This window comes from Mustela erminea, chromosome 16 (assembly GCF_009829155.1).
Source record: "Mustela erminea isolate mMusErm1 chromosome 16, mMusErm1.Pri, whole genome shotgun sequence".
Taxonomy (NCBI): Eukaryota; Metazoa; Chordata; class Mammalia; order Carnivora; family Mustelidae; genus Mustela; species Mustela erminea.
Window position 1 is genome coordinate 6,620,532 of NC_045629.1, and position 27,824 is coordinate 6,648,355.

The 27,824-nt window shown below is 38.2% G+C and overlaps 1 pseudogene; it reads left to right on the top strand.

Moving 5' to 3' along the window:
• The first annotated feature begins 3,583 nt into the window (after window positions 1-3,583).
• Window positions 3,584-27,571, top strand: LOC116575504 (annotated as a pseudogene).
• Window positions 27,572-27,824: the final 253 nt, after the last annotated feature.

Below are 27,824 nucleotides of genomic sequence, written 5' to 3' on the forward strand. Positions count from 1 at the left end.
GATTTTTTTATTTCTCACCCATGCCTGTGCTGATATGTTGAGCAAGTGGAAGTTGAAACTTCAAATACAACCCACCCAGTGGTATTTGATTAATAGTTCCTAGTTTCTTACATGCTTGTCTCTATTTTCTTATATGTCTGGGATGCTTTGTGTGTGTCAGGAGTCAGAGAAGGTTAGGATATTAGCTTGGAGAATGTCTCAGATTTACCCAAGGTATTTGTTAAAAATAACTGTTCCTGGACCTTGCCCCTTCCTTTGCCACCCCCTCCTCTTCAGATTCATCATGTCAGAATCTCTACTTGTCACTCAAGAGGTCTGGTCCTTAATAAGCATCCTCAGATGATTCCAAAGGGTAAATCATTTGAGGACTTCTAATCCTGTCCAGTCCGTTTTACAGAAGAGGAAATGAGGATCGGCCGGAACTAAGCCAATCATGGTGTTAGAATCCTAGATTGTCAGGAAAGAGGACAAATGTTCTCAGTGAAGTGTTAAGTCCTGGTGTAAGAGCCTTGCTCCTCCCCCACTCCCCAAAGGTGCCTGAGTGCTCTGTTCCAACTGCTTCACACCGCACCTCAACTTCTCTCTCTGCACGATCTTACTTTCCTCACACCCTCCATCGTGCTGATCTCCAGGCAAAAAGAAAAAGTATAGAGTCCTGACTGTAGGATATTTTCTAGTGGGAGAAATTTTTTGAAAGTTAAAGTTGTGTTTGTTTGTTTGTTTGTTTTTCCCTCCCTGCAGATTATTTATTTATTTTGTGTGTGTGTGTGTGTGAGAGAGAGTGAGAGCACTCCAGCACCAGCAGGGGGAGGAGGAGGGGGAGGGGCAGAGGGAGAAGCAGACTTCCCTCTGAGCAGGGAGCCCAATGGGGGATTGGATCCCAGAACCCCGAGATCACGATCTGAGCCGAATTCAGACACTTGAATGACTTAGATGACTGAGCCACCTAGGCATCCTTCCTTGAGTCATTTTAACTTACTTATTCTTCAGACTCTATGGAAAGACCTGAAACCAAAGCAAAACAAAATAAAACAAAGTCATTTATTTTTTGTTTGCTTTGTTTAGATTATTGCTCAGACTGTCCTTTGGATGCCTTGTAAAGAGCTTGCCTCTGAGTATCTTTCTTTATGCTATTTCTTTCAGGAGGAGTTCAGAAATCTGCTTGACAACCTGAATATCAAATATTGTCAATTTATAAATGTTTATTCAGCTTCAGGTAAAGATTTTAATTTAGATAGTAGAAAGCTATTAAAATTCTGTATCAGATGAGTTTTTTTTTCCTAATTGAATAAGTACAATCTATACTGTACAATAAATTTCATAAATACCTACTGTAAGTGCTAGTTTCATTGCAATGACCCATCACTAAGTTGTACCAGGTATAAAGCTAAAATTAAAATATTTTAGTATTATAAAATAGGTAATTGGTACAATTTAAGTTGACTGATTTGGAAGCAAAAAAGCTATCTTAGTTCTCATTACCTGAGAAAAAGAATAATATACTAGTATTATAGCTATAAGCAAATAAGCTCTCCCTCCAAAGGGTAGTATAATTCATATGGATTTGTGAGCTGAGGTGTGAGGAGGTGGCAGCAGGCAGACCAGGAGATATTAGCATGTGTGACCTCATATTCCTGTTATTAATTTTCCATTCACTCATTTTGAATAGATACTTGAAATGTTTCCAATCATAACTTGCTGAGTCTTGCAACATTTCTCTGAAGTAGGAGTGGGCAAGTTGCTTTTTATAATAGTAAAAACAAAATATTTTATCTATTTTTAATTTTTTCATCTGACTATAGCTAACATACAATGTTACATGAGTTTCAGGTGTATAACAGAACGATTCAACTTCTCTTCTTATGCTGCGCTCACCACAAGGGTAGCTGCCATCTACCACCATATAATGCTAGTGTGGTACCATTGACAATATTCCCTATGCTGTATCTTTCATCCCAGTGACTTATTTATTCCATATCTGGAAGCCTGTATGTAAGAGTGGGGCAAAATCTACAATTCACAATCAATGGCTACCAGAGGAAAGTGCTACGTCTTTTTCCTTTTATTTTAAGATTTTATTTATTTATTTGAGAGAGAGAGAGAGAGTGCATGAGCAATGGTGGGGGAGGGGCAGAGAATGAAGTAGACTCCGGGCTAAGCAGGGAGCCTGATTCAGGGCTCCATCCCAGAATCCTGGGATCATGACCTGAATGGAAGACAGATGCTTAACGGACAGAGCTGCTCAAATGCCCCTCTGTGTTAATTCTATTTACTATTCCTGCTTACGTTCTTTGCTAGACCATGAAAAGTTGTATATAAATTAAGAATGTCCAAATAAGTTTTTGATATGTGCTTCTCCACTTTGCTAAATGTATAATAAAGTCAATTACGGCTACAAAATATAAAGACTGGTGAAACTGATACTTTCTTCATAATAAGTGCTGTTTCTGATATAAATTATTAAAAAACAGTTCTTAATATTTTCACAGAAAAGGAATCTCTAACAATTATAATTGTAGTGAATGAAATCATTTCAGATCAACAATCAAAGCACATAATACCAAGGAAAATGAAACAGTGCTAGACTAGAAACCAGCTGACAACTTTAAATTGTTCACTGTGGCATCTCTAGAGTCCAAGCAATATTTCATATATAATAGGTAAATGAAAATATTCCTTGAATATTTATAAGTGGTAAAAATATTAAGGTTTAATATAATTTGTGGAGGTTTTTTGTTTTGTTTTGTTTTGTTTTGTTTTAAATGTGGAAGTCTTGGGCACATGGGTGGGTCAGTCTTTTAAGTATCTGCCTTCAGCTCAGGTCATGGTCCTGGAACCCCAGGGGGCTACCTGCTCAGAGGGGAGTCTTCTTCTTCTTCTTCTACCCTTCCCCCTGCTCCTGTGTGCTCTCACTCTCTCTATCTCACATAAATAAATAAAATCTTTTTAAAAAGTTTTTAAAAAAAATATGGAAGTGCTAAGGGAGCAGCTTATTTTCTTGGGGAAACTGTATGCACATGAGCGTGCTAGATGTATGCACAACCCTGGATGAAGATACTAATCGTTCATCAGGGATGCAAACTGTTTTACTTTTGTGCTTCCCCTTTTCTATCATTAGATAAAATACTCTCAGGGACAAGAGACGCTGCCTCTGAAGAATTCATAGCCTTGGAGAGTAGACAATTATGAACCAAAAACCATGCCCTGATGTGACAAATGCTTTCAGAGCACAGGGGAAGGAACTCACTGATGGTAAATATGAAGCAGCAACTTCTCGTTAAACAAGAAGAAATGGAGATTGTAGTAGCCCAAATGGAACACTCCACATATGTAAATACTGAGTCATGTGACATTGAGTGATTCTCCAGTAATGCTGAGTGAGGACAGGTGGCTTCCCTTCCTCTGGTTCTCTGGGATTTCGTTAAGTGAGGCTGGAATGTGAAGTGGTTGGGGTGAGGGGCGGATGGGGGAGTAGAACACAGTGTGTTGAGGAACAATGTAGGGGACAAGGGAATGGTGTAGTGAAAGATGAGATGGAGAGTCAGAATGTGTGCGGACACTTAAAAAGAAAACCATAGCGAAAATGGCATCACTTAGGCTAAGGTCCAGGTCAGTAAACCAAGACTTAAAGCATAACCTAACTGCAGTTACAACCTCCCCAAAAGGTAAATTTTAGCCAGTCAATGTGGGAATTTCCTGGTCAGCACTAAGAAATTACCGATCAATCCCTTCCATTCCATTTAGGAGGGTAACCTTACCTAAAAAAATAGATTCTTTGATAATAATTTCCTTTTTTCTGCTCCCTCTCTACCTTTAAAAAAACTTACATTTTCTGTACCCTTTTGGAGCTCCCCTCTACTTGTTGGATGGCACACTGTCTGATTCATGAATCAATGAGGAAAGCTAATTAGATCTTTAAAATTTACTTATTGAATTTTTGTTATTTAATGCCACTCACATACACATGCAACTTACCAGGAACAACTTCAGATGTATTTTCTTTCTGAGGTTTCTCTTCCTAAATATTGTTTTAACTGATCTCTGAATTGCTCTGATTATAAGCCAGCATGAACTGTGTTCAACCCTTAGATGCGTAGCAGGGCCAATTTATACTATTTAATTTGTTTTTCTACTTCTTATTACACAAATTTCTTAATGAAATTCCCAAAAATGTACCTAATTTTCGATGAATAATTTGCCATGTCAAAAAACCAGCTGCATCTCTCTACAAAAGAAGCTCGCTTTTTGCCGGGAAGATGCCTGCTAGGGAGCATGGTAGTTCAGATTGTACTTCATAACCAGAAGTTATGGATTTGGCTGTGACCACTTAAGGTAAGTTTGCCTGTGATTTCTGTGGAAACCAAAGATGGCTATAAGAGCTTTGTTTGGGAGAAGAGAGAAGTAGTTATCATTTGTCACCAGCATCTTGCTTATTCCTTTTATCCTACTGAAACATTCACTCTGAAACCAAGTTCATAAAATAGATATGTATATGGATATATGCACATGTAATAAAATTACAAAATCATGTATGGAAACCATACGGGCCAACCTAAGTCTAGTGATAATTGTAAGGGAGTTAAAGAGAGAAGGAAGAGATGGGTTCGGGGATGGGTGGGGTCATTAGCTTTTGTTTAATATTTTGTTGCTGAAACAGAGAAAGAGTTCATGAATGTAGCATAATACTACTATCATAGGTCTCAGAAATACTATTTTATGAGTGTTCAGCATATTTTATATATTTCATAATTAACAGAATCTTTGTTTTTATAATAAATAAAACTACAAGATTGTAGTAGGGAATAAAAAATATGAATGTTATCCTTTAAGATCTCATGTATCAGTGAAAAATAATCATGTTGTGCAAATTCATCACCATCTGATAACTGCAGAAAATAATCTAAGACGAAAGACAAAAGCATTTTTAAAAAGCAGCATAACTACTGAAGTCTATATTTTTAACTTTATTCACAAATATTCTAATGGACTAGAATACTTGTCCAGATAGACTGAGAGTGGTCCTACTGATTTATTTTAAAACAAAAACAGGGGAAACAGGGAGTGCCTGGGTAACTCCATTGGCTAAGGGTCTGCCCAGGTTGTGATCTTAGGGTCCTGGGATGGGGCCCCGCATTGGGTTCCTTGGTCAGAGGGGAGCCTTCTCCCTCTCCCCATGGCACTCTCCCTGCTTGAGTTCTCTCTCTCTCTCTCTCTCTAATAAATAAATAAAATCTTTAAAAAAATAAGGCAAAAACAGGTACCAGTTTTAAGTAACCAAGTGTGTGCACTATCCAGTGCATACTTAAGTCATGCTCTCATTTGTCAGGACTTGGTTGGTAAACCCTTGAACTACTAGAAGCTGAAAGGACATCTCCTACTATACAACTGGCCAGGCTAAACATGTGTTTAATCTATGATTAAGTTAAGAAAGTTTTGACAATATTCCTACAAGGTCCCATCCAAAATGTACAGTTGTTTTAAAATAAGCTTTATTGTGAATCTGATGGCAGTATGTTATAGGAACTTCTAAAAAAAGGTAAATGGCATTTGGGTGACCATCTGCTCCTGCTGTGAGCAAGGCCAGTGGAATATTCTATCACCAGGGGAAAGACGATTGATTTCTTTCTGTAGCTGACTGGTCTGCTGAGCCAACTGGCAAGTAATGGAGTTATTCATAGTTCTACATGAGAGACAGGCTTCCATCCAATGGTGGAGTTTAAGATTATGTAGCTGAGGATTCAGGAAGTCCTTACTGAGGATTCAGGAAGTTCTTATAGTAGAATCAATCTACACATCGTATAAACTAAGGTTTTTAAAAGTTAGTTCATACTTTTCATAAAAATAGTGTTATATATTTAACTTTAATATTGTTTAATCAGTAAAATCATTACTAATAAACATAAAATTCTGAGGGTTATGAACAACAAACTCTAGATTTTTTTATCCCAGTATTTTTCTACAGTAATCATAGATAAGCATTCCATTTTATAACAACTGTTCTGGAAAACTTGATCCCTTTAGACTTTGAACATTAACAATTTTTTAAAAATTTCTCAATATTTAGAAAAGTCTTGAAAGGTTTCACTGTTTTAATTCCATTATTTGTCCTCCCTCTATTCCAGAGTCAACCTCACAGACTGTCACAAATTAAGCTCTTGATTCTTGGTAAAGATTGAAAACCATGAAAGATTGAAATCCATATATTAGTAAGTAACTATTCCATACAATAAAATGTAGGGTGTTATTGATGCTAGCAACAAAAATCATTAATTAACTAAAAATGCTCCCAACTTTTATGGAGAAAATTTTAAAATTCAGTTTACCCATAAAAAAATGAGTTACTATGGAACTTGCCTTCTTCCACAAACAAATAGAAGACCATTAACAATCATGAAAGAAGTACTTTTATTCAGACAAGAGGCAGTGCAGGACTGAGAAAAAGGAATCCGCACGGTTAGCCCTATAATGACCCCAAATTACTGCCTGAGGCATCTTCCAGGCCTCCAGGCATGGACTGGAAACCCAGGTAGTTGAGCAAAGATAAGAAGAAAGAAACCAGAGTTCAAGGAAGCTGAGGTAGCTAGAATTTGAGGGGGAAAGTAATTACTAAAAATTTTCCAAGTAGAATATATAAAATAGATCCACAGATTCAAGAAGCTCAATTAACACCAAGCAGAATAAACACAAATAAAATCACCAAGGTACCTCATAATCAAACTGCTGAAAATGTGTTGGAGAGAAAATATTAGCAGTGGTCACAAGGAAAAAAGGACACATTATGCATAGCAGAAGGAGAAGAATAACAACGCATTTCTTATCAGAAGCAATTCAAGCCAGAATACAATGGAACAAAATTTTTAATGTACTGACAAACAAAAGTTGTCAAGTTAGACTTATCTACTTTCAAAATGAAGTGAAATAAAGATATTTCAGACAAATAAAAGCTGAAAGACATCATTATTAGCAGACCTAAAAATACAAGAAATGTTAAGAAGTTGCTGAGGCAATAGGAGAATAACACAGGATGAAAATTTGTATTTACATGAGGGAATGAAGAGTACCAGAATGGTAAATATATGGATAAATATAAAAAAAAATCCCCTCCTTTTAAATATCTTTAAAGTATAATCAACTATTTTGAACAAATTAATAACACTGTACTGTCTGGGTTTTGATTCCTATATAAAAACATCATGTATGAACAAATAACACTGGGGCAACTGGATGGCTCAGTCATGAAGCCTCTGCCTTCCACTCAGGTCATGATTGGGGTCCTGGGATCGAGCCCCACATCAGGCTCCCTGCTCAGCGGGAAGCTTGCTCCTCCTCCTCCCACTCCCCCTGCTTGTTTTCCTTCTCTCACTGTCTCTCTCTGTGTCAAGTAAATGAAATCTTAAAACAAACAAGCAAAACAAATAACATTAAAGCCAGGAGGGGAAAATGGAAGCAAAATGCTGCAAAGTGCTTATAGTACACATAAACTCAAAATGTATATTTTTGAAGGCATACAAGACGAAGTAGATTTCAAAACAAGGATGTAGATGGATATTTCATCATGATAAAGGGGCTAATTAATCAAGAAGATATAATTATCCTAATGTGTATGACTCAAGCATGGAGTCTTACAATACATGCAGTGAAGATTCACAGACCCTAAAGAAGAAAAAGACAAATCCACAGTTAAAATAGGGGACTTAAGTTCTTCTTCCTCAATAAGTCATCAAACAAGTAGAAAGAAAATCAGTAAAGGCAGAACATTGAACAACACTGTCCACCATCCTGACCTATTTTATCTTTATGTGCCACTCCCTTCACTACAGCTCATATGCTATACTCATCTTTTCAAATGTATGAGGCACCTACACTAAATTAGACCATACACTATGGGCCAAAAGCAAATCTTAATAAATTAAAACCCCCAAACATCTAAAAACTAAACATCACAAAACTAAATGAACAGTGGGTCAAAAGAGCAATCGCAAGGGGAATTAGAAAACATTTTAAGTATAATGAAAGTGAGAACTTTACAAAATATCATATTCTGTGGGCTATAGCTGAAGCAATGCTCAGAAAAAAATTTATAGCATAAATGCTCATGTTAAAAACAATGAAAGGTTTTAAATCAAAGTATCAGCTTTCATTAAACAAGAAAAATAGAGCGAATTACATTTAAAACAAGCAGAAGAAAATAAATGGTAAAGATAAAAGTGGAAAACCACAAAATAGAATATGAACAAGTAACAGGGAATTAATTAAAGAAAATGTGAATTTTTTGAAACTATGAAAAAATGTAATACATTTAGCTAGACTAATCAAGAAAAAAAAAAGAAAAGAAAAATTCCTGACATCAGGGCTGAAAAAGATGACTTCTCCATAAGAATATTATAAAACAATTTTATGCCAATAAATTTAATAACTTAAAAAAATGGAAAAATTTCTTAAAAGATAAAATAATGCTCACTAAAGTAAATAGAGTCAAATACCTTTCCATCTATTGAAAAGAAATGAATTCATAGTTTCAAATCTTTCTGCAAAAAACTCCAGACCATAATGATTCCCATGATGAATTCTTCTAAATATGGAAGGGAGAAATAACACTGATTATATGCATACTTCTCAGAAAACTTAAAATGAGTGAATGTTTTCCAAGTTTCTTTCCAAGTTTCTGATACCAAAACCCAGCAAAGACATTGGAAATGAAGAAAATTATAGACCAATATCTCTTGTTAACAGAAACTGCAAAAATCCTTAAGAAATACCAGCAAATTGAATGCCACAATATACAAAAAGAATAATCATGGCTGTGTAGGGTTTATCCTAGTAATAAAAGTTTGGTTTAACATTAAAAATTCAACAAATATAATTCACTCAATCAGTAGATTTTTTTAAAAAATGCAGCAAAAATGCATTTGAAATTTAAACCAGTACTCAGAAAATTAGAAATGGCAGGAAATTTTCCCAGCCTGATGAAGTGTATTTATCCAATAAAAAGAGCTTAAAAATAGATCTGCTCTAATAATGGTGTGTAGTGTTTACACAATCTCTTGGCATTTCTCCACAGTGTTGCAACCACTCTTGTGGTCAAATATACATTCATTGGAAGGAGTTTTGGCACTCTGATAGAAGGGGCAGATTTTGGAGGGAAGTTGAGATTTTTAATAATGCTCCAAAAAGTTTTTCTCTTAACAAGTGTCCCTCTAACTGACCTGCCTCCTCAGGCACCAACATGCTTTTTTAAAAATTCCATTATAACCCTACCTTTAATTTCAGTGGGATTTCAGAAGGTGGAAGGGATATGCCAGACCAGGAGACATCATATTAGGCCGATAGAACTCTGGGGGACTGCTAAAATTACGGCCCAGTAGGCAGCTTTCCACTTTCCTATGAATACTGTTTGCAAAATGAACTCATTCTTTTTTGAGAACACAACATTTACCTCTCAAGAGGTGATTTGACAAGTCTGAGACAGTAATCATAGTTTTTCTCTTAGCTATTTATTTGAAGATTGACATTTCAGAACTCTGGCCCACAGTTTCTAGAATATTTTAAAGCAATGCTGTTACATGGATCAATAGAACTGCCTTTTCTTGAATTCCAATTTTCAATGGTTTTTGATGGTCTTTGGTCATAATGTTGGCCCACGCATGACCAGTCACTCTGTTAAATGTACCCACCATCTACACTAGTCAGTGCATTTCCTTTGTGCTGTATGTCGCCAGCTACATGAGCTCAACTAGTTTTCAAAATAATTGACCTGAAATTTACTGTCTTTTTGTTCAGCATTGCATTTAATAGAAATAAGTTATCCATTTCTGGGTGCAAAATGACCTTTATTTTTATATATGAAGATAAGTAAATTTAAATAACATAAATATAAATAAATAAAATAAAAATGACATTTTATTTTTATTATAGCATTTCTCTCATTCTGTCTTAAGTCAAATCAAATCATTTGGAGACCTACCTCAGCATTGGACTATCAATTCCTCGAGGGTAGGTTTATTTCTTGTTCATTATTATATCTCTGACACTTAGCATGCAATGCCTGGTATCTATCAAACGTGGCTTAAATATTGCATATTGTTGAGGGTGCCTGGGTGGCTCAGTGTGTTAAGCCTCTGCCTTTGGCTCAGGTCATGATCTCAGGGTTCTGGGATCAAGCCCCACGTCGGGCTCTCTCCTCAGCGGGGAGCCTGCTTCCCCCTCCTGCTTCTCTGCCTACTTGTGATCTCTCTCTGTCAAATAAATAAACAAAATCTTTAAAAAATATATTGCATATTGTGGTTGAAATAACTTTCATTTCACGAAAGAGGAGGAAAATTTGAGGGGCTTGGGAATGCATACCATGTTACCAAGATGTATTTAAAATTTTATGTGTGGTAAGAATAACATTAAAAGATGCTATTAGTGCCTATGGAGGAAGGAAAGGATGAGAGTGAGATGAGCTACCAGTGGGAAGCCAGGGAAAGACATGTCTGGTTATTCCACACTGAAAATGAGCAAGAGCTGGGAACATTCCAGCAAATAGGGTGGTTTAGAAATAGGAAGAAGGCTCTTTGTTAGGGTGGCCAGAGTATACTTGAAGAGCTCCAAGTGGCAATCCTTCTGGGTTTGTTTTTAACACTGCTCATTCCTCAAGCAGCAAGGGCAAGGTGGCTAGCTGGCACCAGGGACATAGCTGAGCACCTCATAGTTAGACACAGGCTTCACACTGGCTAACTCAGCAGTGCAGGGCAAGTGGTGGGGTGAAATTCTGGCACAGAAAGGGAGACTGCTAGGAGGGGAAGGGATTGAAAATTCAGACCACAGGAGTCTTAAAGCCAAGGAATTTGGATTGTTATAGTCAGGTAAGTGCATACACTTTGTTGTCAGACAGATCAAGGTTGACTCTCATTCTACTGCTGCGTAAATTTGGACCTGAAGCAAGTTAACTCCTTCTTTCTTCATCTCAAAATGGATGATACCTGGCACAAAGTTAGCACAAATATTGGTGGTATTATTTTTGCATTACTATTATTACTTGGAATGACAAGAGCTTAACTGAAGAGAAGGAGTAGGTTCCAGGAGAGAAGCTTCAAGAGGCTAGGTGCTCAATGACTTAACTAGTCTATCCACAACTACAGATCAGCAGATTCAGGAAAGCTCAAGGCTCCCACTTGGTTTAAGTTGCTATCAACACAGACTCAAAGCCCAACTCAGTTTAAAGATCTGTTTATTTATTTGTTGGTGGAGTGCGCTAAGCCTGATGCAGTGTTTGATCCCAGGACCCTGAGATCATGACTTGAGCTGAAATCAATCAAGAGTTGGACAGTCAACCAATGGAGATACACAGGTACCCCATAGCCCAGATCAATTTAAACCTCAAGATGATGGCTCAGTCCAGCAGCTACATAGCATTGAGGAAGAGATAGGGCACCAGGGGCTTCCTGTCCTGCTCGCTCTGCATTCCAACTATCTGTGCTCCACAGACATGCCCACGCATTTGCATGCACGGAATTTTACTCATTCTCTTTTGCTTGCATTACAAGGATTCCTCCTGGAAAATGCTCATCTCCTGAGAACTGGTGGGCTAGAGAAGTTTCAGAACTTGGAACCTGGAAGAGCTAATTAGAAGTGGCCTTCCGAAGGGGCAAAAGTGTTTTTTGTTTGTTTGGTTGTTCGTTTGTTTTTGTTTTTGTTTGTTTTCACTTCAGCTCTACTCTCTAAAGCTGAGAGAAAGAATTGCCAAGAGACACGTGGCCTGGGTTGTGTTGGGCCTTCACAATTGCAGAGTCTAATCTTCTTATGAAAACCCTAAGTATCTGTTTTAGCACTGATACCTCCACAGGTGTTTTCAAATACACTGAAGAAAAAAGGATTTTGTCACACCATGTTTACAAAAATCTTGAAAGCCTCAATTTCTTTATTTTCATATTATGACCACACAGCGCTTGCTTTGTTAACTTGCACACGCAGAGGACAGCACTCAAACGAGCTGAGAGGAATTCCATCCTTTGGGATATTTTAACGATATGACATGACAGAGTTTCTAACTTAAGAGTTTATGGCAACAGTTCTCCAAATATCTTTCCTCCCTCACCCCATTCTTGTTAATTTTTGTGAAGCTTCTAAAACAATTAAAAATAAAATAAATAACATTTAAGAAATTGTCCCAATTTTTCTGAAGCCTACTTGTTTTCTTTCTTTGTTTCTTGTTTTTCTCCCACTCATTTTTATTTTCCACTTCAGTAAAAAAAATATCTGCCTTTTCTCAGACCTTTTCTGGGCTCTCTATTATTTGGGACAAAAAGCCCAGGATAAGAGTTGGGAAGGATAAAGCTTAGCTTAAAGGGTGAGAGCCCTTGTTAAGTTTTTAAATAATCACAGTAAGACACGACAGACTGTCTGATTTCAGAGCCTAATTATAAGTGTACATTAGCCTGTGCTTCTTAAACTGGAAATTAGAAGGTAAATGTGGTGCATCTTTTAGCACATCAATTATAAATGATGGAAGGCATTTTTTTTTTTTATACAAAGGCAGGTGTAAATATTTTATGGAGCATGGCAAAAACGTCTCGTCATTTATCCAATATGAGTTCTTATTTTCTTCTTTATAGATCCCCAGGTTCATTTAACTTTATTTATTGAGGTGGGCAATGTGCCCAGCTAAAAAGTATTCATTCCCCAGACTCTATCATAAACTGAAACCACCATGGAAATATTCCCAGAAAACTCTTTAAAGAGGGATCCAGTGGCTCTTTTGGGCCTTTGGCCCTTTCATTCCATCCTCTTGCTCACCTCAATCATGGATATTTGAGCGACAGCAGTGTCTTTTGACTTAAATGTGACTTTGAGAATGAAAGATGTGTACCAAGAATGGAACAGCAAAATCAGGGTGGGAACCTAGGCTCAAAGTCTAGGGTTTATGCCAAAATATGGTATACCAATTAAATTTAAATTTTGGATAAAAAGCAGGGACACCTGGGGGCTCACTCTTTTAAGAGTCTGCCGTCGGCTCAGGTCATGATCCTGGGGTCCTGGAATCAAGCCCAGAATCGGGCTCCTGGCTCAGTGGGGAGTCTGTTTTTCCCTCTTTCTCTGTCCCTCTACTCACTTGTGCTCTCTCCCCCTCTCAAATAAATAAGTAAAATCTTTAAAAGATAATAAAATTAAAAGCAAACAATTTTTCATATAAAAATGTCCCAAATACTGCATGGAGCATACCTTTACTGAAAAAATTATTTATCTGGAATTCAATTTTAACTAGATTACTTGTATTTCTCACTTATTTCTATAAAGATACATCAAATTATTCAATCAAATTTGCAAACCCTAGAGAACAAAAATATGGCAATTATAGTCTTTTAGCCTCCGTGTATCTGAAGTGGGTTTCTTATAGAAAATTGAGAATATTAGAGAGAGTCCCATTACCCCACACCAAATTATTATATTAGTATGACACCTTTGTTACAATTAATGAATCAATAAATCATTATTAACTAAAGTTCATAATTTATTCAGATTTCTTCTGTTTGTACCTAATACCCCTTTTCTGTTCCAGAATCCTATTCAAGATACCACATCACAATTAATCATTGTGTGGATAAGTGCTTCTTGCCTGTGATAGTTTCATTACCTGCAGGTAATATAGCCATATAACACATGCATACAATATACATAATGAACATTTTTATCGATTTATCTGTCAGTGGACACTTAGGTTATTTCTATGTTTTGGCTTTTAAAAGCAATGCTGCAATGGACATGATGATGAAGGTATTTCTGGAAGATAGTGATTTCGTTTCTTTTGGATATCTATTCAGAAATAGTATTGCCGGACTATATAGCAATTCATCGTTAATTTAAAAAAAAGAACACCAGACTGTTTTCCATAATGTCCATGCCAATTTAGATTCCTGCCAATAGTGAGGAAGGGTTCCCTTTTCTCCATATCATTGACAACATTTGTTATCTCTTGTCTGTTTGATAGTTAGCCACTCTAACAGGTACAAGGTGATATTTCATTATGGTTTTGATTTGAAATTCCTTGATTATTAGTGATGACATTTAAAAAAATAGGTACCTATTGGTTTTATCTTTGCCCATTTGTTAATCAGACTTTTTTTTTTTTGCTATTGAGTTGTATGTATTTTGGTTAGTAACCCCTTATACAGATGGTTGCCTTTTCATTTTGTTGAACATTTCTTTTGCTGTGCAGAAGCTTTTTAGTTTGATATAGTCCCACTTATTTATCTTTTTTTGTTTTTGTTGTTGTGCTTTTGGTATCATATCCAAAAAACTGTTACCAAGACCAATGTCAAGGAGATTTTTTTAATGTGTCTTCTTCTAAGAGTTTTATAGCTTTGGGTCTTAGCATTTAAGTCTTTAATCCATTTTGAGTTAAACTTTTGTGAGTGGTGTAAAGTAAGATCTTGGTTCTATTTCACTGGTCTTTGTGTCTGTTTTTATGCCAATACCATATCCATACCAATTCATACCTTTTGATTACTACCATTAGGTCTATGGGGGCCGGGCTGGTTCTAGGTTGGACCAGAGGCCTGGTGCTGTGTTAGTTGGAAGTCTACCTCTGTGGTACTTGGCCAGGCCAGGACCCATCCAGAATCCTGGGTTTGTAGGGGCTCATCTGGAGCCTTGCACCATGGAAATCAGTTAGTGCTGAGTTGGTCTGGGAGCTTGGGTTCATGAGTGCCCGTTGGTAGCCTCATGCCATAGGAGCTACCTGGAGCTATAGGACCAACTGCCACTGCTGGAGCCAGCTAGAGACCAGATGGCCTGGGGCTCTGGTTTTGTGGGAGCCTTATGTCTGTCTGGAGCCAAGGAAATCTCTTGAATTTATGAGAACCACCCAGGGTTGCTAGAGCCAGCAGGTGCCAGGGAGATCGTAGTTTCATAGGAGCCAGCTGGGAGACTGGTGCTGGGGGACTCACCTGGGTCTGCAAGAGCCACTTTTTGTTGTAGGAAACTCCTGTGGCTGTAAGATCCACTTGGGGTCACCTGAGCTGGCAGGTGTAAAGGTAAACCAGGGGTCTGACTTCACAGCAGTCCTCAAGGAGCAACCTTGGGCCACAGCAGTAGAGTGGTGCTGTGGCAGGTCATTACTAGGGTCCAGGGTGAAGTTGGGTGCTCATTTTCCTTCTATGAGGTGAGTGTCTCTTTCCTTGTTGGATTGCCTGGCTTTGGAGAGGGGTTATGGGGTAGTGTGAATCCTCTCCTACACATCTCATTCTGTCTTTTATGTCTTTCAGGTGCTGTAATCCATCACCTGGAATCTTTGGCTCTTGGGCAGGTATTTTTGCATGCAGATTAATTTTTCAAATTTATGTTTCTGAGGAGGGAGGCAAGGACTAGAAATTCTGTGTTGCATTTTTTTTAAAGATTTTACTTATTTATTTGACATACAGAGATCACAAGTAGGCAGAGAGGCAGGCAGAGGGAGAGAGGGAAGCAGGCTCCGCGCAGAGTAGAGGGCCACATGTGGGGCTCGATCCCAGGACCCTGAGATCATGACCTGAGCTGAAGGCAGAGGCTTAACCCACTGAGCCACCCAGGTGCACCTCTGTGTTGTTATTTTGATGACATAATCGCCTAATATTTCATACTCACTTTTTGAAGGGTAGCACAGTAGGCCATCCTAAAATGTGCTACTTTGGCATAATTACTTTGAGCTGAAGGCAATTGAGAAGAAGCAGATACTCGAAAAGCTCCCTTACCTCCTCTTATTTGTTTGAAGCAGGCCATAAATTTATAAAGGTGTCCCTTTTCCCCTCTCTACCAGGAAGGACACAGGTTAATCCCGGGAGACAACTTTAGACCCTATCAGCCTAGAGAAAGCAAAGAAGAATCTGCATGACTAATTTACTAAGCGGCCTTTATCTCTGGACTGGACTGGAGGAGATTAATGAATGAAATAAGTCAGAGAGAGGCAATTATCATATGGTTTCACTTACTTGTGGAGCATAAGGGATAACATGGAGGACATTAGGAGAAAGACAGGAAAAGTGAATTGGGGGAAATTGGAGGAGGAAACAAACCATGAGAGACGGTGGACTCTGGCCTTGGGAGCCCAAACCTGTTCTCCTTATTGCAGTCTTTCTTCACAGATTTATAGTTCTTTGTTGAAGATTTATAGAAGCTGGAATTCTAAGCCACCTTGGAGAATTACTCATTTTTCCTTGGGTATCTCCTATATATTCATGAGACATACATGTTAACGAACTTCTGTTTGTTATACTCTTGTTAATCTGTTACTGGAGGGATCTCAGAGAAACTCAGAAGTGTAGAGGGAAAAGTATTTTTCTTCTCTTATGGCTTATTCCTATTGCTGGTATGATTTTTTTTTAATTTCCTATAATATCTCTGCTACTTTTCTATATCACTACAGCTCCCAGATTAATGTGTTAATCCTTTTGATGTGTTTTTAGTAATAATAGTTATTGATTTCTTGGTTTATTGGTTGACTAATATAACCATTTTCCACTCTACAATGACTGTTCTGTAAAGCAGGTATAGAAAAGTAAATACATTAAACTCCCATTTTTCCATGATGGCTGGGATATTAGGAATTAGATATTTTAATCACATGTCTCAATAACTAGATTTTTTTTTTACCACATCTGTATTACACTGTAATTATCTAACATAGTTTTTCTTTTTAAGTGAATGTGAGTTGGCATTCTGAATATTTTTTATCAATATATACCACTGCCAATAAATACTTGCTTGTGTTGACTTTGAAGTTTTTGTGGAGAAGTGAAAATGTGCTATTGGGAACAGTAATTTATTACTCCCATATTGTAGATCTCTTACACATTTAGCAGGTGGGAATGAAAGAAGTTTCAAAATGTTTGGTCGTATTTTACAAACTTCTTAGAAACTTTAAATGCTAATTTAAATCCAGATTTTTTAAATCACCCCTTTTCTATTTTTGTAATACCTTACTTCATTCCTAATAAGAGAGATGACTTTCTACATTTTCCTGGGACTGAAAACTTGGCTTAAAATCTTCTGGGAACACTAGAACACTATTTCCTTGAAAGTGTTAAGGTCAAGATGTTAGGAGGATTTCATTCCCAAGCTTTTCCTAATCAGTTTGTTTTTGTCTGTTCAAAGGCCCTTTACATGTTCTCTCTTTCACCCTCTAAATCAACTAGATGATTGTTTACAAATGCCATTTGTTTTGAAAACTGACAGCAGAATCCTTCTGTGCAAAAGATTACAAACCAAACTTGCATCTCTTTCAGGGTTGCTTTTAGACTCTTATTTTATATTTCATTTCTGAAGTTTGATAAACTGGAAGTAGCCAGCACAAGAAAACTTCTTGATAAAACACTTGAAGAGGGAGGCTTTGTGACTTCTGGTTACAGAGGGACCTCTCCACAGGAGCCCAGAGGTAGTTTCATCAAGAGAAACAAAGCTGGACTTCAGGTAAGGTGGTGAAAACATTTTATTCAGTGACTATTGACAATGGGAGAAAGAGCTAAACCCCATTCTGATGTGCATTGGGGTGATTTGGCATTTTAGAGAGAAAATGAATAGGGATGAGGAGGCGGGTTGGCAAGCAGGACCTCAGTAGAGTCAGGGAGGTAAGAAGTTACAAAGGAGTGGTTGGCGTGGATGCAATTAGGTCCATCATATCTGCTAGTTGGCAGTTAGTTATGGAAGTTAGAGGCCCTATCCTTCCTGATGACTGCATCTCAAAGACATGGTTTTCAGGTCTGTGAGAAAGATACCACTGAGTTGTAGGAAATGCATATCTATCTCAAAGAAACAGAGGAAGGGTTCATGATTGTCAGCCCTAAGTGCTCTAAGAAAGGGAAGTCAAGGGCCATGCTCAGGAGTTGGCAAGAGCAAACAATTAATTCTTTGACAACCCTAAGCTTTTCCACACAGGAACTCAAATGTGGGTTGGTGGTCCCAAGAATGCAGCCTTAAGATAATTAGAAGCTGGCCTGGTCTCAGCCTGGAGGTTTGGAGGATTGCTTGTGTGCAGTTCTCAGTATCCCCCAGAGGAAGGCACTCCTTGTTTAGACTGGCATAGAACAAAGCTTTCTACAATATTATACATCTCAGCGTATTTTGTAATGTCCTGAATGCCCTTTAGTTACCTTGATATTCTAAGCAATATCACAATAGGCACAATTTATAGTTTTCTGGTAGCTGTTTATTTGAATATGTTTATAAACTCCTAACGACATTATTGGATTAGAACCTCTGAGCTCTGAAGAAAAATAAAATAAAAGAGAATGTTTTGCTCAGCAACTTCACAACCATTTCATTTACATTTGCTTTCTATGAATAGTGCTCAAAGTATTGACTTAAAATGTAAAGGTTTATATTTTTTCCTAATTTTGGCAATCGCTACAAAACTTCAGCTCATTTGCCACTGTTTCATTATACCCTTTAAACCATCTTCTGAAATCATTCTTTTGTGTTGTAATTATGTTAACCCAGAATAGATTTTTTAAATTTTCTTTAAATCATTTTGTAGAAAGTCAATCACCTCTGGAGCCCAAGACCAATAACTCACAATTATTTATTATTCAATTAAAAGCTTCTGAAACAAGTGTAAATGTCCCCAGAATTTTAAAATATGTTGCTGCTGCTGAATCCCCATGAGACAAGCTGTCAAAGGAATGAGTGCCGCCTAAAATAAACGTTTTCCCATGCGCATTTCAAATCACTAGTCTGAGACATCACATTTTAGACTCTGACTATTCCAAAGTACAATTTTTGGGAAAAGCAAGTTTCCTTTTTAGACAGGCAGAAGCTCTACATAATTTTCAGAAAAGCCATGTTGAAGGCCACTGGTAATGATCTCCAAAAGCCCTTTTGCCATCACAGAAGGCAACAAATGACATTTATCTTGTAATTCAACAAATGCTTTTACTGTTCACACAGGCATGAATGTGCCTGTGGGGTGTGTTTGTGTGTGTGTGTGTGAGAGAGAGAGAGAGAGAGAGAGAAAGACAGAGACAGAGAGTAAGAGGCATTAGCACTGTAGAGGTCAGAAGTAGGAAAATGTCAAGGTGGTTGCTCCCTGGCTCCTTCTGGTAGCCCTGGGGTTTGACAGTGGCTTCCTCCTCTCCAGAAGGCCTGAGTTCCTTCCTGTCAGAGGGGCCACTGCTACAGCTACAGCCTCTCCTCATCCACTGTATGCCCCATCCCTCAAATAAAGGCATCCCACTGAACCCCACTCTGACTGCTTCAGGTTTTTAGTTGCTTTCCTCAAGCTCACCCACACCTCTGGGGACAGTCTTCATCCTGGGGGTCTGCTATTAATTTCCAGCTAAATAATTCCCATTTCTATAGATACCCTTTTGTGAGAAAGCAACATTCAAAAGTAAAATAAATCTATTTTATTTATTTTCTTAAGGTTTTATTTATTTATTTGAGAGAGCAAGAAAGAGCATGAGTTGGGGGAAAGGCAGATGGAGAGGCAGAAGCAGACTCACGGCTGAGCAGGGAGCCCAATTCAGGACTGGATCCTAGGACCCTGGGATCATGACCTGAGCTCAAAGGCAGATGATTAACCAACTGAGCCACCCAAGTGCCCCAGAATAAGTCCTTCTTAATGGTCTCCAAATGGGATTTTTCCAATATGAAAGAAAAAAATTAAAAACTAGATTTTCAGTAAGAGAAACATTTGTGAACTTTGCATAAAAATTTCAAACTCCTATCAACAAGATGTGATCAGTTTCCCATCTGAAGTCTCCATATTTGGTTCTTCTGCATGTGTCATGGAGTCATATAAAAATCAATGCAGGTTTCAAGAGTGCAACTATGCAAGTAAGTATAGAACATAAAAAAAAGTAACACAATCATTCCATTTAGATGAGTGGGGACCAACCTTGAAGTCCTTGGGATCCTCAAAGTTAATCATGGGAGGTTTTCAGTTAATTAAAACAATTACTAAAGTTTGATATAAACCAACCATTTGCCATGATGTCTGTGAGGAAGTACTGTGGCAACATACAGAAGACATTTTAAAGCACAAAATTTACTTCTGAATTTTTAAAAAATAGGTAATTTATGTATATTAGAAATAAGTTATGACAACATTTCAGTGTATATTATTATAATGCCCTGTTGACAAATATCCTGTTTTTGTTTTTTTTCTACTATGCATTGCATGCAAAAGAAATAATGCTGGCAACGTTTAGTTTTAAGTCAATTGTTACTTATTATTAAGAGAAAGGCTTATTAAACCTCATTATTAGGTAGTGACACTGTTTACACAGCATAGAACAAAACAATTTGCTTAAATTGTCCAGGAATTTAAGGCTGGGATTAGCTTAGGCTCCTAAAATTTTGTATTGAAATCTAAATCAGATGCTTTAATTAAGCTGGCCATCTCATTTTTACCACTAAGACTACTCTCTTTCTAGATTCCAAGAAAAATTATCTTTATGTTGGAAATCTCATCTCCACCTGCAGCTTCTATGACCTGCCTTCTGTACACCCTTGAAGGCCTCTCCCTGCCTGGGGTCTTTTATGCCCCCTCTTATTGCTCTGCATTCATTGGGCAGTCTGCTTCTCCCTTTCCCTCTCCCTCTGCCTGTGCCCCTCCCCTGCTCCACTCATGCTCTTAAATAAATAAATAAATAAATACTTTAAAAAAAAAAAAAAAAAAAAAAACCTGTGACAGTTCCCAACCACAGAGAATTGTATTGAGACTCAAATTGTATAATAGCTAGCTAACTTTGCTTCCCACCCCCGCTGGAAAAAAAAAAAAAAAAAGGTATCATTAAGCCAGAGTTGGATTTAGACCTCTACTCAAGGGAGCTGCACCTCCAAGCTATTGTGCTACTGTAACTACAACCAGAAAGATGAATTTTCTATCCAGCAACATATTCCCAAAATGACTGATCCTGCTTTACTTCCAAACTCTAGCTCTTAACTTTGTTCCAAATGCTCTTCACTGATTAGATGTACTGACTACAGTACTTTAAACTTACCTCAGTTTTACTTTGATTGATTTGATTTGATTGATTTGAATAATTGGCAGTTAATCAAAAGGCTAGAGATTCATAGAGGTTTTTGTTTTTGTTTTTGTTTTATACGAGGCTAGTAAAATAAACGGATACAGCTGCAATTGTGTGTTTAAACCTCCATGATTAGACAACTTATGTCTTGTCATTAGGAAAATAACTGCAGTAAAATCTAATCACACAGTGAACCAACTAACACAAGAAAAAGAAATCATTTCTATTTGAAATGATTTCATTTATTATTTATTATTTCCTTTATTATATAAAGTCTGGGATGCAGTTCATACCTGAAATGCTTAAGGTAGTGAATCTTGCACAAAAAATCTAGACAAGGGACACTTGGGTGGCTCAATCAGTTATGAGTCTGCCTTTACCTCACATCATGATCCCAAGAGTCATGGGATCAAGAACCATGTGGGGCTCTCTCAGGGACCCTCTCAGGGACTCTTCTGCTCCCTCTCCCTCCCTGCTTTCCCCGCCGTGCATGCACATTCACTCTCTCTCTGTCAAATAAATAAATAAAAACTTTAAAAAATTCAGACAAGAAAAGAAACTAGGAACTCTTCCCCCATGAGCATTGCTGCTCCAGCTTAGCTTGGCTCTAGCTCGTGCTCTGCAAACACTCTGTGTATTTCCACTTATAATATTATATCCATTATATTCATTTTCCTTTGCTTACATTTTAAAGTTTCCTTCTGGAAAAATGTGAATCTCCTGGGGATAGAGAAGTTTCATAAGCTAGGGACCTGGAGAAGCTCAACAGGGTGGGTGAGCTCCCAGATTGCTCTCTACAATAGAAAAGGTTTCTGAGGGACACGTGGCTTGGACAGCCCCAACTACATTCGAAGTGATTTCATTGTCCAGTCTCGTCAAAGGCAGCCAAGCAACACCTACTAATTTTCCTGTTTACTTCTATCTGGATGTTCCTAAATATAGTGAGAACAATTATTTTGTTACCATGTCTCCAAAAATGTTGCAATCTTTAATTCCTTTATACTCTTTTTGTGAACACAGCACATTGCATTGTTAACCAGGTGGCATCCCTGCAACCAGGCTTTTCCAGATTGGTGTTGATGATGATGATGAAAATGAGGATGGTGAGAACATGGTGACAATTTACTCTGAAGGCAGTTCAAAGTCCTAGTTCACAGAGATGAAAAGCACAGCATAGTCAATAGAGTCAATACTGTTTATTAACTTTGTATGGTACTTGAGGAATGTATAGAATTGTTCAGTCAATATACTATATATACCTGAAACTCATATAGCATTATATCTCAATTATATTTTATTAAGAAATAATTACAAGCTAAGGTAGCAATGGGGGTGGGAATGAACATGAAATGAAAGGCATGAGGGGTGCCTGGGTGGCTCAGTGGGTTAAAGCCTCTGCCTTCAGCTCAGGTCATGATCTCAGGGTCCTGGGATTGAGTCCCACATTGGGCTCTCTGCTTAGCAGGGAGCCTGCTTGCCCCTTCTCTCTCTGTCTGACTCTCTACCTACTTGTGATCTCTCTCTATGTGTCAAATAAATAAATACAATATTTAAAAAAAAAAAAAAAGAAAGGCATGAAATTATTAAGGTAGAAGAACATTAATGTTGAGGTAATGGAGATGTCTCCATTTCAACACTGAAATAAATCGTATAGATGACAAGATTGTTATCTAGAGGACAGTTTTACACCCAATTGTTAAATGTGTTACTCTTGTCCTTAATTATTGTCCTGTTCTCTGAGTTCAATCAATACACTTTATTGGAACCAAACAATTACATAAGAGTTGGCAATGTGCACTAATCATCCCAAATTTGCTCCTTTTGTGTCCTCTTCTAGACTATAAGTAGCTTACTTATAAACTCTTCTGTGCCCCGTATAGAAAGCTTGACACAGTGATTATTCCAAAGTGGATTCAGCCAAGGCTTACTAACTGATTAATTGAGCAATTTATTAAAATGAGGCAAACCTCAGTGTAATTTTTTTTTTCATAACTGGAAGCTTACAAACTTCTTATACTTTTCCCCCCCCAAATGGCTACATACCAGAAAAGAACATGTATCTTTGAGAAAGCAACATTTATTCATGCATTAAACAAATATTTATCACATATCTACAATGTGCCAGGCATTTTTATAGAAACTGAAAATGTATGATGAAACAAAAATTTAAATAAAAACAATGAATAATACCTGTTGGGGAGAATCTAGTAGATAAATAAAGAAAATTAACATCATAAATAAAGTATCTCTTCTTTGAATGTTTGGTAAAATTCCCCAAGGAATCCATCAGGTCCTGGGCTCTTGTTTTTTGGGAGATTTTTGAGCACTGCTTCAATCTCATTATTAGATATTGGTCTATATAGGGTGGCAATTTCTTCCTGATCCAGTCTTGGAAGTTTATAGTTTCCAGGAATGCATCCATTTCTTCTAGGTTGCTTAACTTAATGGCATATAATTATTGATAATAATTTCTGATGGTTGTTTCTATATCCTTGGCATTGTTTGTGATTTCTCCCCTTTCATTCATAATTTTATTAATTTGGGTCCTCTCTCTTTTCTTTTGGATTTTGTTTGGATTATCAACCTTACCGATTCTTCTTCTTCTTCTTCAAAAAAAAAAAAAAAAAAAAACAACCAGCTTCTAGTTTTGTTGATGTGTTATTTTGTATCTCTAGCTTCTATCTCATTGACCTCTGCTTTAATCTTATTTCCCTTCTTATATATGGGTTAGGCTTAATTTGTTGTGGATTCTCCAGTTCTTCAAGATGTCAAGAGATCTGGTGTATTTTGGATTTTTCAATTCTTTTGAGTGAAGCTTGGATGGTTATGTATTCCCCCCTTAGGACTGCCTTTGCTATATCCCATAGGTTTTCGATCAATGTATCTTCATTCTGATTGGTTTCTATGAATTGTTTAAGTTCTTCTTTGATTTCCTGGTTGATCCAAACATTCTTAAGCAGAGTGGTCTTTATCTTCCAAGTGTTTGAATTCCTTTCAAACCTTTTCTTGTGGTTGAGCTCCAGTTTCAAAGCACTGTGGTCTGAGAATACACAGGGAATAATCTCTATGTTTTGGTATCAATTGAGCCGTGAGTTGTGACCCAATATGTGGTTTATTCTGGAGAAAGTTCCATGTGTACTTGAGAAGAATGAGTATTCTGTTGTTTTAAGGTGGAATGTTCTGTATATATCTATGAGGTCCATCTGGCCCAATGAGTCATTCAAAGCTCATGTTTCTTTACTGATTTTCTGCTTGGAAGATCTGTCTATTACTGAGCGTGGCATATTAAGATCCCCTACTATTAAAGTATTCTTACCAATATAACTCTTTATCTTGATTAACTTATGCTATGTGGCTTGTGTAGTTGGCTGCTCCCACATTGGGGGCATAATTATTTACAATTGTTAGATATTCTTGGTGGATAGACCCTTTAAGTATGATGTAGTGTCCTTCTGTATCTCTGACTATAGTCTTTGGCTTAAAATCTAATTTATCTGATATGAGAATCACCATCCCATCTTCATTTGAGGCCCATTAGTATGAAAGATTGTTCTCCATCCCTTAACTTTCAGTCTGAATGTATCTTTAGGTTCAAAATGTGTCTCTTATAGACAGCATATGGAGGGGTTTGGTCATTTTATCCAATCTGAAATCCTGTGCCATTTTATGCAAGCATTTAGGCAGTTCACATTGAGAGTGATTAGTGAAAGATAGGTTTTATTGACATCATGTTGCCTATGAAGTCTTTGTTTCTATGGATTGTCTCTGTAAATTTTGGGTTCTTTCTTCTTTTATAGACTGCCCCCCCCCTTAATATTTCTTGTAGTGCTGGCTTGGTGGTCACATATTCTTTTAAGCCTTGCTGGTCTTGGAAGCTCTTTATCTCTCCATCCATTTTGAATGTCAGCCTTGCTGGATAAAATATTCTTGGCTGCATGTTCTTCTCATTTAGTGCCCTGATTATGTCTTGCCAGGCTTTTCTGGCTTGCCAGGTTTCTGTGGAGAGGTCTGACATTATTCTGATGGACGTTTCTCTGTACCTAAGGAATCTTTCCCCTAGCTGCCTTCAGAACCTCTTGTCTAAAATTATGATTCATGAGTTTCATAATTAAGTGCCTTGAAGACTTTCTCATTTCATTGATCTTTGTGGGTATTCTTTCTGCCTCTAGGGCATGAGCAAAATTTCACCAGCATTTCTCAAAGAGCTGGAACAAACAATCCAAAAATCTGGATGGAACCAGAAGAGACCCAAATTGCTAAGGAAATGTTGAAAAAGAAAAACAAAACTAGGGACATCATGTTGCCTAATTTCAAGCTTTACTACAAAGCTGTGATCACCAAGACAGATGGTCCTGGCACAAAAACAGACACACAGACCAGTGGAACAGAGTAGAGAGCCCAGATATGGTCAACTCTATGGTCAACTTATCTTTGACAAAGCAGGAAAAAATATACAGTGGAAAAAAGACAGTCTCTTCAATAAATGGTGCTGGGAAAATTGGACAGCTATGTATAGAAGAATGAAACTTGACCATTCTTTAAACTATATACAAAGATAAACTTGGAATGGATAAAAGACCTCAACGTGAAACAGGAATCAATCAAAATCCTAAAGAAGAACATAGGCAGTAACCTCTTCAACATCAGCCATAGCAACTTCTTTCAAGACATGTCTCCAAAGGCAAAGGGAACAAAAGCGAAAATAAACTTTGGGACTTCATCAGGATCAAAAGCTTCTGTACAGCAAATGAAACAGTCAACAAAATAAAGAGGCAACCCATGGAATGGGAGAAGATGTTCACAAATGACACTACAGACAAAGGTCTGATATCCAAGGTTGATAAGGAACTCCTCAAACTCCACACACACAAAACAGATAATCATGTCTAAAAATGGGCAGAAAACATGAACAGACACTTCTCCAAAGAAGACATAAAAATGGCTAACAGACACTTGAAAAAATGTTCATCATCATTAGTCATAGGGAGATTCAAATCAAAACCACATTGAGATACCACCTTACACCAGTTAGAATAGCCAAAATTCAAACAAGTGTTAGAGAGGATGTGGAGAAAGGGGAACCCTCTTACATTGTTGTTGGAAATGCAGGTTGGTGCAGCCGCTTTGGAAATCAGTGGAGATTCCTTAAGAAATTAAAAATAGAGATTCCCTATGACCCTGCAGTTGCACTCCTGGGTATTTACCCCAAAGATACAGATGTCATGAAAAGAAGGGCCATCTGTACCCCAATGTTCATAGCAGCAATGGCTACAGTCACCAAACTGTGGTAAGAGCCAAGATGCCCTTCACCAGACAAATGGATAAAGAAGATACAGTCCATATATATGCAATGGAGTATTATGCTTCCATTAGAAAGGATGAATACCCAACTTTTGTATCAACATGTACGGGACTGGAGGAGGTTTGCTGAGTTTTAAAAAATCCTGGAGCCTGCACTGGCCTGAGGCGCCCCTGTTGGCAGAAGTGATCAGGAAGTTGCCCTGCAATCCCTGTGCCACCCTCAGTGGAGAGAGGTGGTGTTCAGAATCCCTGGCAGTTCGGAACACTCTGGGGTAATGGCCGCTGGTGCCTCAATGCACAACCACTGGGCCCAACCTAGGCGAAGTGTGTGCATGGTTGCCCGCGGCTCTGCACCTGGTGCACCGGCTACACAACTTGGACCAGGCCCTGTGTGAGGCTGAGGCCCCAGGCTGCACCTGGGTGCTTCTGCATGCCCAGGCCATTCTGCTTTGCACCCAACTCCCCGAGAGACTATAGCTGCTGACCTAGGCCGCCTATGTGCGTGAGGCATGGCGGAGGTTGGAGAGAGTCTGTCGTCGCGGTCTGGGGCTTCATGAGAAGGCCCAGGATTGCGAAGCAGAGTGGGAGGCTAAGGCCGCCACCTCAGCAGCAGAGAGCCCACTGGAGATTGACCTTTGAAGGGTCAAGCGCATGGAGGAGATGGAGGAGAAGAAGTGAGAGCAGGAACTTAAAGCTGCGGCTGATGGTGTCTTATCTGAAGTGAGGAAAAAGCAAGTAGATGGTGTCTGCTTGTGAGGAAAAAGCAAGCAGAATGGTAGACATTCTTCGGGCCTTGGAGAAATTGAGGTAACTCAGAAATTGAGGAAACTTGGGAAGAGGCAGCAGTGAGGAAGGGCGTCTGTCCTCTGGCCTCAGCAGTTGAGACTTTTCGGGCATCATTTTCAGCGACTAAGAAAACGAATTAAAAAACACTCTGAATTGTATGAAGCTGAAGAGAGAGCCCTCAGAGTCATGCTGGAAAGAGAACAAGAGGAAAAGAGGAAAAGAGAATTAGAAAAGAAACAGGAAAGAAAACGAAAAGATTTTACTTCAGAAGTGTGAAATTGAGTACAAGTGTTTTGGGGATCCAGATGAGTTCACACTCCCTAACCTTTTGCAGCCCTTCTGCCAGTATTACCTCCAAGCCCAGCACCCCTGCCAACTCTGATCCAGATAAGGCATGGTTGGTTGCCATCTGATCATCCAAAAGCAACTCCACTCCCCAAGGATGGGTCCTTCCCCTACTGCCCAACAACAACATCTGGGAAACGGCCATTAAGCTCCATTAGTAAAGATGCTCCAGGAGTATGGTCTGGCCATGGCTCTTTCCAGCTCTAAAAACTAGTGATGCCACCATCTTCTTGTGCTGTAGACTAAACCACAACCTCTAAAGTCCGTGTGGCATTGCCCTACCCAGAAGTCACGTTTTCCTTGCATGCTCTGTCCTGCCCAGAGATGCCTCTTGAATCAGGAGATTAATATGGTTCTTCAGGAAAGGACTAAGGTGAACTGGGGTTATTACCACAGGCAGTGGCCTTGATT